Source organism: Eurosta solidaginis, chromosome 3 (assembly GCF_040869045.1).
Source record: "Eurosta solidaginis isolate ZX-2024a chromosome 3, ASM4086904v1, whole genome shotgun sequence".
Lineage (NCBI taxonomy): Eukaryota > Metazoa > Arthropoda > Insecta > Diptera > Tephritidae > Eurosta > Eurosta solidaginis.
In genome coordinates, this window is record NC_090321.1 from 158972643 (window position 1) to 158987257 (window position 14615).

At 41.2% G+C, this 14615-nt stretch overlaps 1 long non-coding RNA gene and 1 pseudogene across 5 annotated transcripts in view; one reads left to right on the forward strand and one right to left on the reverse strand.

The window, feature by feature from the left end:
• LOC137243400 (glycogen phosphorylase-like) overlaps positions 1-4189 on the reverse strand; it is a 27513-nt pseudogene extending 23324 nt beyond the window's left edge.
• The window catches only part of LOC137244475 (uncharacterized), a 25226-nt gene extending 12635 nt beyond the window's left edge, over positions 1-12591 (forward strand). Inside the window, exons 4-6 of one of the 5 annotated variants that reach the window (XR_010951031.1) lie at positions 9343-9523; positions 9594-10509; positions 10576-12590. This is a non-coding gene — a long non-coding RNA (uncharacterized lncRNA). Of the gene's footprint in view, positions 1-9342; positions 9524-9593 lie in introns of all 5 variants that reach the window. The other 4 variants (XR_010951029.1, XR_010951028.1, XR_010951030.1 and 1 more) reach the window with 4 other exon arrangements.
• The last annotated feature ends 2024 nt before the right edge of the window (positions 12592-14615 follow it).

Here is a 14615-nt window from a genome sequence, read left to right on the forward strand (position 1 = left end):
ATTTACCTTTCAAAATTAAAGCTCCACAACCAATTTCCATTCGTCAGGATTGCCCGAAAACAAGGTTGGTTCCTGGTTTACAGCCCATATAAAGCTACGTAATCAAACTAGACTTAACTCTCGCAGATCGATATCATCCAACCTTACAGTGGATCATATAAACGTAGTCCTAGTGTAGAAATTGTTTTTTGTTCCCGAACCACTTCGTCCGGCCACCGCTGTGGACTCTCCCGGTTGAAGCGTGAAACGCACACGCCGGAAAACTAAATTGTACGTTTTCAAAGGTCATCTTGCCACACGGGGGCGGTTTTTTTTTTTTTTTTTTGACAATATACCAATGTGTAGTGGAATTGCCCATTACCGATCGAGTATTCCCCAACCACGTTGCGCTGCTCCCACGCCCTTATTGAGTTCAGTATAAAAGTTAGATAAATCATTTATGGATATCGCTGAATAACCAGAGTCTAATATGAAAGAAGTCAATGCACCATTCTGAAAAATTTCTTAAGGATAAACTGCAATTTCCACTTGTACAACTATCACTGATCTTTTCTACTTCCCAACTTTCATATGGGAGACCACCGTATACTTTTTTCCTTGTGAAGTTTCTGAATGCATAGCAGCTACACCGTTTACAGTACGTGAGCCGACAATAGACAAATGCGCCATATTAATGCGCTTCCTACCATCCTCCTCTACCAAAGACATATGACGCATACGTTCAAAGTCGCCCGGATATTTGTTGGCTACGTTTTCCATGAATAGGAAATTAATATGATAGATGATTTGTAGATGACGTGGCAGAATTGACTCCAACAATGAAACGGGCCAGCGTTCCAAAGCTTCGGGCAATACGGTGTGATTTGTGTAGCCGCAGGTACGTTTAGTTATATCCCAAGCTGTACCCCAATCCAAATTCTCCTCATCAATAAATATACGCATCAACTCGGGTATAGCCAGTGAAGGATGAGTGTCATTCAATTGGATGGCAATTTTATCGGGGAAATGATCGAAATGATGACGCACAGTTTCGCGTGAGCCAAATTTGGAATTTTTGTAACGACGTACAATGTCATGTAAAGTGGCAGCAACCATGAAATATTCTTGCTTGAGACGCAATGCCTTGCCTTCGAAGAAGTTGTCATCGGGATAGAGTACACGTGTAATGTTCTCAGCGAGATTACGATACAATACGGCTTGAATGTAGTCACCATTGTTGAAGAATTTCAAATTGAAGTCAACAGGACTCTTAGCAGACCATAAACGCAAAGTATTCACGCGATTGTTACCATAACCAGGTATGGGAATATCGTATGGCATAGCATACACAACCTGTGTGTCCACCCACTTCTTACCCTCAGGCGTATCAATAACACGTCCATAGAAATTAACTGGTTTCATAAGTTCAGGACGTGCCTTTTCCCATGGGTGACCAAAACGTAACCAGTCATCAGACTCCTCCTGTTGCTCACCATTCAAGATCGTTTGCGCAAATATACCTTATTCGTAACGTAAGCCATAACCATAGGCCGCAATACCAAGAGTAGCCATTGAATCCAATAAACATGCCGCCAAACGTCCCAATCCACCATTTCCCAAACCAGCATCTTCTTCAATATCCTCAAGCCTTCAATATCTAAGCCCAGCTGATACATAGCCTCTTCACATTCACTTTGAATGCCCAAATTTATCATCGTATTTTGTACCTACTGAACGTCCCATACAGTACTCAAGTGATAAATAGTAGACACGTTTAGGATCCGGTTCATAGTACATCTGCTGGGTGCGTATCCAACGGCCCACCACATTATATTTCCTTGTGAAGTTTCTGAAATTTTGCTATTTGCAACGATTTCAATGATAGATAGGCAAAAGAAAAGCATTTAGACCGTGGAAATAGCACTATGTGTAAGCTTTTGAAAAACCGCACACTACAAAACTCACCTTCTTTAGAACTACATTATCTGGGCACTCAGAGTGTCCCCACCTTTAGTAAATCATCTAATCCCTACATTCCTATAAGTGAGTGCTTTTCGGGGACTCCCAAACAGCTGGAAAACCCAACAACACCTTTGGATAATTTGGATCCAAAGTTTTACGATATGCCACGAAGTCACGTCAATATGGGTTTAAACCTTACAAACGACCAGTCATATCCTCCAAAAATTACTAATTGTACTAGTGCAATCGTACCTGCGGTAACATCAACCCACATTCAACAACAACTTTAAATATTACACCTCCAGTTGCAAACACCCAGGACAAAGAAATAAATAATTACAAACAACTATTACTGGTTCCATCTACATATAGGGTCAAGTGCCGTAACGTTTATCAGAATAACGAAACGTCGTATGTCAACGCAAAATATAGTGGTAGGGAGTTACTTAAGGAATGGAAACTTTTAAAAAACTGAAAATTCTGATGTAAATAAGCGCCGCAATAGCACTGCTGCCATTTGACGTGCCTCCTCGGATTGTTGACCATTGCGTACGGTACCTAGTAGACGTGTTAGCTTGACATCGCGTGGCAAATTATTGTATGCATCCTCAGCGCGCTGTGCACATATTTTTGTATGTGCGTGAGCTGTTGCGTTCAACGCCTTGTATTAGTCAAAATTAATTTATTTTGTAAATTTGTTTAATTTATCCTTCAACTTGACGTTGGAAGCGCTGCCAAAACTATGCAGCCGTAGCTAAGCGTCAATTTTTTTCGGCCACCGCCACCGTTTTTGCTTTCGGCTTACTACACTTTTTGTGTGTGCGTCTGTGTCTTTACTTCTTTCAGTTTTACGACCTCTGCTTTATTTATTTATAATTAAAAACGTGTCTAAGTATCACTTAAACTTTCAGTCATTACGGTCTCCCAACTATTTTTCAATGGGATTATCGTTTAATTTTGTGGCCGTTGAATCTTTGGGTTTTTGTACTTCTTACCGCGATTTGCAATGTTACCTCACGAACGCAAATAGGACGAGAAACCTATTTAATGAATTTCATAGAATTGAATTGATTTTGCGTCAAATCGGATTTTTCTTCTCCACTAGCTACCAGAAATTTAAAACTTTCCTTTTATATTAAGCGGAATGTCCGTGTACGATGGCCACGCGCCATAGTAAAAAGAATGAAGAAACGGAAAAAATCTTTCGATCAGTACCGTTTGCTTCGATTCAGAGGAATTTACATTCTATACACGGGTGTGTATGAATGTGCACAATATGTTTGTCTTTGCTGCTAGTAAACATTTACCAGTGCCCGGACCTTTTTACAGGCAAAATATTGGGAGACGAAAAATGGTAGTAGAAGTTTCATGAAAACGATAACTACGGTTTATACTTGTAACAAAAATTCCCAATTCATTGTAAAACAAACAAATCACAAAATAAATCACATACAAAAATGTTTAACTACCACAACAATTTTCCAAGGAACCAAAGATATTGCCACAAAACAACCGATTTCGGCATGTTATTCGGAAAAGTATTCACATACCAAAAAGGTTGACAATAGCGCCCAGATTGGTTTGCGGCTCAGTTACAGCATTTATTTCACAAACAAATTTATTTCCGTTTTCCATTTGTGCACAACTTTGTCCAAATTTCGTTGGGGTGGTTAGTGTAACCGCTTAATATTAGCTGGTGTGCTCAGCAATTAAATACTTTTACAAAATGATCACATTATTTGTTCTCAATACGAAAATACTGACAATATTGGTAGATTTTGGGCCTCGGTAGTAGTAGTAGAAAATGAAAAAGGGTCAGAAAAAGTTAGTCAATCTACCAATGTGGTAAGGTCCGTGCACTGACTGTCCATATACTTACACCAACGTTTGTACATATATGCCGAGTTTTAAATGTACATTATATTAGGGATGCATAAAATGATGCAAACGGGTACCGAAGAACCCGTTTCCGAAAAATCGGTACCGGAGCCAAATACCCTTCGGGAACCGTGCCATTTGCTAACGGCCATAAATAAAACAGGACTACACGCGTACTTGGGGAAAAGTTGAAGAAATAAGTGAAGGGCAATACGGAAAAAAAAAATGATTCATTCTACAAATTTTTCTCTTCGTCCAAAACGAAGATTTTTTATTTGGTCTTTACATAGCATACAATTTGCTGTCCAAACATTTTTTTTTGTGGCGGGCAGGGAAGTTGTTGGTTTTTAGCACCAACAACACAAATCATAGCGACTTAAAAGAACCCACGCTATACACTTTCTACCCGGTTCGGTACCAGAATGTGCGAACCGAAAATCGTAAAGGCTAATTTTTCTGCAGCACTAGTGTGCCCGTGGCTAACTAAAACGCTACCGGGTGACACAAAATAAACAAAATAAGGCACTAAAGACCCAGGCATATAACGTGCGGGGAAAGAGGCCATTCATATAATGCACGCCACATATGTATATTTTCGTTTATGCAGCGACAGATGTTTCCCCTTATGCGCGCGCTAATAAAATTTCCCAAATTCCAAATAATACAACTAGGGACCACTCGCCCCCGCATTTTCGAGAATGACTCGACCCAGTCAAACATATTGCATTTCTTTCAGAAAAATGGGTCGCTTTGCCGCTATGCAACGAAGCGCTGCCAAGAACGTCATGCGTTATACGTCGGAATGCCGCGCTTGTTTTAAGCAACATCCCATACGCCTGTGCCCCATCTTTCGGGCCAAAAAACCCGAGGAGCGTGCCCAAGCCAAGGCCGATGTAAGAAATGCGGCGAAAAACATCACACGATGCTTCACCTCTCCTCGATTGATGAAGAGGAACAGCTACTCCACGAAGCCCGCTCCAAGCCATGGAGTGTACAAGTTGAGGAGGAGCTGGAATCACCCCGTGAGTGGATTGACGACTCCATATCGTTATATGCGTCAGATGCTGGAACGGAGACTGGGCCTCTTCGTCCAGCTCGAATCCACCGAACCGGAGCGGAGACTCGGTCTCTTCGCCCGAACATAACACCAGCAGCCAAATCGTTTCGACCGCTTTTGCAGCATGAAAGGAAGCGGCTCCAGCACAACACATCGACAGTCCAGCGCCATATTCGTGACGGCCGAGCGGAGACTCGGTCTCTTCGCCGGCAAACCAAGGAACCTCAACGAAGACAACAACCGTGCGACCGCAGAGCCGAGACAAGGCCTCTTCGCCTGCAACAACGACACCACACCCATCATCAGACACAAGACCGCACCCAACGATACAGCTCGTTGCAGCTCTCCACAGCGTCCACCTTCCGGGCAGGGCTCCTCGCCCCGCACTCCGCTGCCCCCGCCACCATGATACCGATGGTAGCGATCACCCCCACCGCGGTCGTGAAAATAGAAGCAGGGGGGCGGCTCCACCTCGTTCGCGCCTTAATCGATGGATGCTCCCCCACTACAGTGATTGCGGATGAGCTCGCCCAGGAGCTCCAACTCCCTACCAGCACTATTGGCGGGCAAGCAGGATGCCTACTACGCATACGAGGAAGACACGATCAAAACAAACGGATTGCAACCCATGCGGCGGTCGTGTCCAATTTTCGGCGAATGGCCCCCACGACCAGCGTCGACAGCGCCATCGCATCCCCGTATGCACATCTCCGTCTGGCGGATCCGCAATTTTATTCATCCGCCCCTATCCGCCTCGTGCTAGGGACAGACGTATATGCGGAAATAATGCTACCAGGGATTCTGCCCACCACGTTTGGCCCTTTGCTAGCTCAGAGTACCATCTTCGGTTGGGTACTCTCGGGCACAACCAAGGCCTAACATAAAAAATGTCCGGTAACGACCGAAACCCATGCATTTTTTACACTTTTTTATCTCTATCGAATTTTTTTTGTACACGGTTGCAAAGGATGTGCATTGTGAATTCATACCAACGAAAAATCTTTCTTTTCCTCCATTGCCATACCTACCTGTCAAATAATAAATGGAGAACGGTTGTCGTGAATGGCCAGAGAATGGAAGAAAGGTTTTGTTTCACTAGCCGTTATTAAATTGAAGTGCCACAAATTGCACTTTTGTGCTTCAAATCAGCTTTTCCTTTAAATGTGTATACAGAAAATCAAACTACATACTAATATTCATTCCAAAAATCAACTTTATAGATTAAGTTTGAGCAATCCGCCATGCCGGCATTTTTTGAAATAGGTAAATGAAACAATATACCAGTCGTCTACAAAGATGGTTGAAAACCACTGTTAAGCTAATGATTTAAGTAATCGAACAGCGATTGAACAGGTGATCGAAGCTGTTCACTATTGTGAACGTTTTATAAAAAATTCGCCACTTGTATGAATTCACAATGGAGGTGTGCGTTTGCAACCATTTATCATTACAATAAGTTATCTTTATTGAATTTTCTTCATACAAAATTCTATGCTTATTCATTTCCAATGACTTTGTAATAAACGGCAAGAAATATCAACACATGTATCTTCTTACTTCTTTTCGCAATCCCTAGCTCTAGGCAAACCTGGCTCAGGCTTTGAACCAGACCGGGAAAGTGCCGAATGACCGAGGCATCAGCAACCAAGCTCGCACACTGCGCAAACCATCTTGCGTGTCGCCAAGCCGGCGGACTGGCCGGCGTTATGTTAAGTTAGATATAACTAGCTATAAGTTTTTTTTTTTTTCTCTTCTTCATGGTCGGTGATCTTTGGCGGACTGTGATGTTGCGTACCGCAAGGGGGGCGGCATGTTTAGGCCAAATGCCTAACTTTTACCTGATTGACGGCGCCCCTCCCTATCGTTTTAATAATATTTCCAGCCACCCACACTGACGCCGCATTTGTGTGCATGCATGCACATGCATGCGTTTCATGTGTGTGTGGCTTTTTTCCCCTCCTTAATACCAAAGGACTTTTTCGCGGCTTAGCGGTTGTCCTCAACGGGATAACCGGCCTCTTTTTCGATCGACCGCCAACCAGCACACATCGCAAGGATCACCATCGTCACTTAAAGCGCCAAGGTAATATTGTATCAACACTGTATATATTCCCATCACTCTACATTAAAGTATTATTTTATAACGAGGAATTCCTCTTGTGTTTTTATTTATTTCCTTTGAGCGAACCATCCACTCCAAGATCGACCCGTGTGCGCCTACCCACTGCCGGTTCCAGACGCACCCAGGCCGAACAGTAGAGTAGACTCATGACGGGTATTCTTACTGGACACTGCCTTCTGGCGTCACATGCCTTTAAATTAGGCTTGGTCAGTGATAGCAGATGTAGGAAGTGCGGGTTGGAGGAGGAAACGATCGATTACGTTCTGTGCTCGTGCCCTGCGCTTGCCAGGCTAAGACTCCAGCTGACAGCTGTCAGATCTAGAAGCAGCAAGTGGCTTAAATTCAAGGAAGCCGCTAACCCGCTGGAGCCATGAGAAGCGTGAGTGCACTTTGGGTGTCCCAAGACAAGTTCCGTACCTGCTCCGAATAATTTGTAGCTATCTAAGCGACAAAGTACTCCCTTTTGATACAGATGAGGGACTAAAAAAGCACAACACCACGGGCGGTGTCCCTCAGGGATCTGTTCTAGGTCCAACTCTTTGAAATGTGATGTATGACGGGGTGCTACAAATCGACCTTCCCGGGGGCACGGAAATTGTCGGCTATGCAGATGATATTGTCGTAGTAGCAGTGGCCAAGAAACTTGATCTGCTCCAAGCATTATGTAATGACACCGTGGGAAGAATAAAGGAATGGTTGACGAACATGCGGCTGGAGATGGCTAGCAATAATACAGAAGTGGTTCTGATGAGCTCAAAGCGGACTGTGGATGAGTTGGTCCTAACCATAGGAGATTATCAAATAAATTCAAAGCCCTCCTTGAAATATCTAGGAGTAATCATTGACTCAAAACTAACTTTTAGGGAGCCCTTCAGGGCGGTGGGGGAGAAAGTTTCTGGAGTTAGTGGAACCCTAACGCGAATAATGGCCAACATCGGCGGCCCAAGCGAAGCTACCCGTCAGCTATTATCCATCGTAACCAGCTCTATAATATTATATGCAGCACCAGTATGGCACAGATCTAAAATGGTCCACCAAAATATATACTAGCAGCCTACCGCATTACTGCTATACGAATAGCATGTGCTGTTCCGACAACGCGATCCATGTTTTATCCAGGAAAATCCCAGTAGATCTACTCTCAGGTGAAATGGCCGATCTGTATGGCATTGGATTCAGACGACCATCTGAAGATGCTAAGAAAAGCGCAAGGTCACGAACAATAGTTAGGTGGCAAGAACGGTGGGAAGATTCGAGAAAAGAGCGCTGGACCTTCATGCTAGTCCGGAATATAACGGAATGGTACGAACGAAAACACGACGAACTAAATTACCATCTCACACAGATATTGAGCGGGCACGGTGGCTTCAAGAAATATCTACATAAGCGTGGGGTAGAGGAGCATCCTTTCTGTCCAAGCTGTCCATGCGAATTGGAAAGCGCAGAACATGTAATGTTGCACTGCCCTCGTGTTCACGAATTTGCGGACAAATAGATTGTTGGATTGCTGTGAGCAAGATGGCCTTTATAGTAATGACGAAATTGATGCATGCCGAAAGGGAGCGCAGAGAAATGCGCATACGAAGTAGTGGCGACTAAATTGCCCCCCCCCCCCCCCCCCGTGACGTTATGCCTAACGGCGGTCCCAGGATTAGCCTGGTTGGTTTCATTGGGCCACTTGAGGGTAGTGCGCTACCACAACGTCCAATAAAAAAGACAAGTTCCTTTGTGCCTGGTGTTGTTGGGTGAGCGGCCAGACAGCAGGGTGCAACAAATGCACCTTTCAGGGGAAAATTAGATTAGCAAACGAGTATATTCTGTATCATATGATCAACTTGGAGACAACCAAACGTTTATTTTCCTGTCCAAAACAGAACTGGAGCACGGCACTGCTGCTAAAGAAGGATAGGCGTAGTCATATCAATTCGTTCCCGGGTTAGTCGGGGAAAGCAATTTTAGCATTAATTTGCCCTTTTCAATTTGAACATCCATTCAAGAACTTCGCATAATAGATTAAACAGTCATCTGTATTTATTTGTTATTGTAGCACGTCTAATTTACTTCGTAACATCAATCAATTGTCCCTTGTTATAATTTTATGTTCTCTATGAATGCAACAGCAAAGTATCTTTGGGTACCACTGCCATCGGAAGATGCATAGGCATGGTGGAGGTTCATTTGAAGTTTCTTTACCAGGTCCTGATTCTAGTTATCTGAAATTTCTCTTGTGCCTTTGGCCTCTCAGAAAAGAGCTAATTGTGGAGCCCTATTTTATTACACTTTTCGGCTTATATTAAAAACTTTTATTCTATTCTTACTGATATGAGTTTCTTTTTCATTCTAGGTAATTTGATTTTGACGATGTGCGGATAGAAATATCCCAAATTTTCCAGCTGTGGCTGTAAGAACATACATTTGCTCAAATTAGAAGAAAACTTCACGGTTGAGCACATCCACTACCTACGTTTATACAAGGAGGAACACCACACTACTTTCACGGTGATGTAGCCGCCGATCACGTTGTTGTAAGAGCTTATTTTAAATATGTTATTTATAAACACTGATTCTAATATTTTGTTTTGGTTTTTACTTTAGAGTCAACCGGTTATATAAGCAATGTCAGCTATGCCTGTAACTTAAGCGCCTTCAGATGTAATAGTTACCGCGGACGCGGTCACTGGAGTAGTTCACTACGTGGGGATTACACTAATCGAGGACTTTCAATATTGGAAGGTTTTCCAGCACCATAACAACACCAACAATATGTGCAAGCACCCGAATAATTTGTGCAACAAACGTTAACACCACATCAGCAGCCAGCAACAACAACAACAATCGCAACAAGTTGAAACTTCTAAACAATTAATGACTAGTGAACCACCAACATATCCGCAATATGCGCATCCATCAACACCAACATATGTCGCCTACTTTGCAACACAAAATCCAATGCTTCATCCCGCGTCAGCTGCATAACAAGCCACTGGTACACCGTTATATGTTTCACATATGGAACATATGTATGCGAATGCACATCAGGTGTGCAATTATAAGTGGTCCATTTGTTTATTCGCCCGAATATCAACATATACCCGGTGAAGATGGCCAAGGCCATTCTGATTCTAATACTGATAAAGGCGAACCATTGGCAAATTTAAAAACTCAAACAGACTACGAAAAATGTTGATGATGGTATTAATTCTAGTACGGATAGTGAAGAATTTAAACCTAGGAAAAAAGCTAAACTTGATAAAAACTTAACCGAAGATGACGATGTTTCTAATTCTAATACTAAGGAAGATGAACCTTTGAAAAATTTGAAGCTTAAAACAGAGTTATCAAAAAATTACGATGATGATAATGATGTTGATGCAAAGTCCAATGTTGAAAATGATGAAAATTATGAAACAGAATCTGAAAATAGTATGAGTGTGGATTATAACCTGAAGCAAAACTGTCATATCCGGTACGACCAAAATTAGATGTTAAGAAAAGAGCCTACATAAAGAGGGTCAGTATATTTGTGGAAAATTTATCACGAGACAATGCCCAATGTATGTATTTCAATAAAATTCAGCACATTGTTGGAAAAAGCATCTAAACTGTTATGGAACACGCATTTACTATGGATGCAGTAAGGAAGGCGGTCGGCAAGATTTTGTGGTGCACAGTGGCTAGTCATTGTCGGCTGGGGCGGGTCCTTGCCAACCTTACTGTTCCTGCGCCATAAGCAGAAAAAAAATCCTATCATGCCTATCAAAACTAGCTGCCAAAAAGCGCAGAGACCGACTCAAAACGCTTGAAATTCAAAATAAAACAACATCCGGCCTAACCGGATGTCACGGACAGACCGTTGGCATTCAAAATCTAAATTCAAAAAAAAACTGACGCAAAAAAAAATTACCGAACCGGATATGACCGGTTACTACTCTGAAATTAAAATTCAAAAAAAAAAACTGCTGAAAATAAAATAAAAGAACCAAAAGGAAAATAAACATAAAGGGCCGAATATATAGAGGGGCGCCGCGGGTGTTGTTGCGACGCCCGGTGCTTAGCCCACCCTCAAAAACCATGGCCACCGACGCACCTAATTTTCGGTGGCCCCTTACATGCTTTACCCTATGCCTTCCAAATGAACAAGGAAGTCAGCATTCCCATTTTAATTACAATTTATTTATCATTCATTATTAATATTTTAAAGCTTGTCTTTGAAAAATTATTGGAGCATTAGCTAAATTCCAAATATAAACTATGCTCTCTAACAACAAAGGTATTTAAATTGATTTGCTTATGTTTGGTTAACAAAAAAAATATATATAAAGTTCTGTTTTGGTTATTATCATAAGGGGTTGCCCTTAAAGTACATCATTACGATAATCACTTGTTATCTGTTTTTTTCTCCACTTACAAAAATTATTATGATGTTATAGTAGAACTCATTTTTGAGTGTAACCTAATATCGAATCGGTATAATGCTAATGCGCATAGTATAATGATAATAATATCTAATATGTACTAAAAGAGTGTTTACCAAAAGCAATAAAGATGAAATTGCGATAGCAATATGTTTTACGTGCACGTAAATCACTTTCGTCTTGTTGTTCGAAAGATATTGCCCGCAATAGGGATTCATACGTATATATATATACATATATTTTGCATTTGTTATACGGCCCATACATGACACAAAAACCATGCGCAAATATAAAACGACGAAATTTGTGCAAATGAAAATTTTGACATACACGGCTCAAAAACACTGCGAAATATTCATTTTTAAAGTAGCGCAACAAATGAAACATGTATTTTAATTGTATAAAAAAGGCACTAATTGTATAAAAAATCACTATTTTCCACAGTGCTGGTAATTCACGCGCACAGAAGCGTTTATTTTCCATTGTATTTATAAAATATATATTTTAATTGCAAGACCAGCTAAAATCATTGCAGCACTGCGCAATATTCATTTTTCAACTAGCGCAACAAATGAAACATGTGTTCTAATTGTATAAAAAATTATTATATATTATTGAATTTATGTGAATTCGTGTTACAAGCTAGAGATGGTCCTTACGTCTTCGATATTAACATTTTTAAGCAATAATTTCTGATGTTATATTATCAGGAACCATAGGTAAACTGTGTAAGATTCACCACACACGAAGAAAAAAGCATGTGCAATATTTGCAGACATGCGTAAATATCAAAATCGTTTTGATTTTAGCGCAGTTCTCTGCGCAAATAGCGCAACCAGTGCACACACCGGGCAAATACTTGTGCAAATTGGTAATTGGCACAAGGATACTTGAGCCGTGTAATTGGCGTATAAGATATAAAAAAAATTGAATTCAAAATCCTTTTGCCAATTCGTGCATACTCGACAATCGACGAATGGCTGCTGTCGCAAAAAAAATGTTTCATTAAATTTATGGTTAAGCTTCCAAAATGAATCGCTAAAATGTTTCGCGTGATAGTGACGGCTTATTATCAATAAAATTCATAGAGCTAACTTCAAACGTTTTAAGGCGACAAAATATATTCTTAAAATGATCAAAAAAAAAGATGTACGCTTTTTTTTATGTAAAGCTAATGCTTAGGTAGGTATTAGGTAAATGGAATTATACTAGTAAATTGCTGAATACAATTTTAGTTATATTTAAAGAGTTTTGTTTGATATATAAGATGCATTCACAAATAAACGGAGCATGTTGGAATTAGTGTTGAGCGTTCTAACAGGTAAATGCTGCTTGACCTGACTGAGACAAAACTGCCTGTTTATTTGTGAACAAACCTTTAAAATGTGTAAATAATTTTGCATATTAAACTGTTGTTGCATTCTTTAACATCTTGTCAAGTTGCAAAACCTGAGTGTTCACATAGTAATTCTTTTGGTTAGATAATTAATACAAGCTAAACTTAAATAGTGGCAATCATTTATGTGTAACTTTTTTTTCTATAATACGTTAAACTATCCTTTCATCTTTTATGTTGATAATTCTAAAAAAAAATGTCGTAGTTTTGACGAAAAAGATCGATCCTTGTCGAATGGTTTACCCGGGGTATATAAAACCCTCTAAGTACCACTTGGAAGTTCCTTTAACTACCCTGCAAAAATGCTCTCGTCATTCCACACCGTTTGACTAGTTATAATACAGTCATAGGTTATATTCTTAGTCACATTTGCATGGGCTTGGGTAAGTTTCGTGACCAGAATTTTTTTGTAGGGTAATTAGTTTTAAGTCTATACAAGGCTGTTACTTATATGGCCGCCAGAGTACGTACCATGGGCCTCTGCCGGCGTGGTTACTGGTGATGTTGATTTTGCCGGTGAAGTTGACGCTGATGTTGGTTGTGGTGCGCGGTCTTGGGCGCGCTGTGCTGGTACTGTTGATGGTTGTTGCGCTCTGGTCCGAGGTGTACTGGTGGTGGCTGTTCTTGTTGATACTGTTGATTTGGGCGTATTCCCTTCTCACCCCCTCTCGTTTGAAGGATCCTAGGAGGATCTTTGAAAGACCGCTTCCTTTGCTGTTGCTGCGTCTTCTCGTTTTATTTATTAACGTAAATGCAAGTTAATAGACAGATCTGCGCACATAAATGTATATATATATATACGTTTCTTTGGGTGCAAAATAAAATCTTCTTCGTTCTAGTCGGTGATGATTTATTAAAACAGTCTGGACAAGCTTAGTCGACTTAATTTCACTACTTATTGCGAAAAGTCCTGTTTTCGAAGCCAAATGTATTTAGTATATAAAAACGTTTTTGTGTGGCCAAATAGCAGCTCATAACCTCTGCTATGAAATTGTTCGACTCCCAGGATTTGCAGTCGGGTCATATCTATGTATATTTTATGTACATAGACACGTGGCCTTTTTCTTTTATTTCTTCCAAATTTTTCCGTCTTTTTTTTGGTGTGTCTACGGCCGGAAAACGTGCGATTCTTTTTTTTTCCTCCCTTCTAATTTTTTCGTCTTCGACTTAGTCCCGGAAACTCGTGCGATTTGCGAAAGTTTTTTTGATACTTTTTATCGCAACTTTCGCCACATCACTAGGTGTGTTCGCGTGAACACGCTCCCAAGTGGATCGTAGCCGTAGACCGTAGCAGCAGACCGTAACAAACCTGCTTCGCTTTGAAGACCTGGCGATGAAGCGAACAGGAAACCGGATCATCTGTGGGAAACCACTGCCAGGGATCTCCGACGACAAGCAACGTGGGGCACGACTCACCCCTGAGATAAGAGTCTCAAAGTCCTACTACAAAGCTAGCCGGGCAACATAGGTCTATCAAAAAAAAATTAAGTCAAGTTGGGAATAATTTCTGTTTCCTAGTTAAAAGGGCTTTGCGGCAATTAGACATTTGTTATGGAGAACTCGTCAAAACTCCGAAAGATGATTTCTAGTGGGTAACGCTCCCACAGGAATGCAAAATCCAAAAAAAAGGTGTAGACATTTTGATCTGGAGAACTCGCCAAAACTCCGAAAGGCTAGTCCGACCTAAGTGTGGACTGCCAGGGTGTTCACGGTCCTCGGTGAGTACGCGCGTGAACATCCTATGAGGTCAGTGCTCGGGGAGAATATGAGATGATGAGAGATGTCCCCGACCGCCAAAACGCCCAG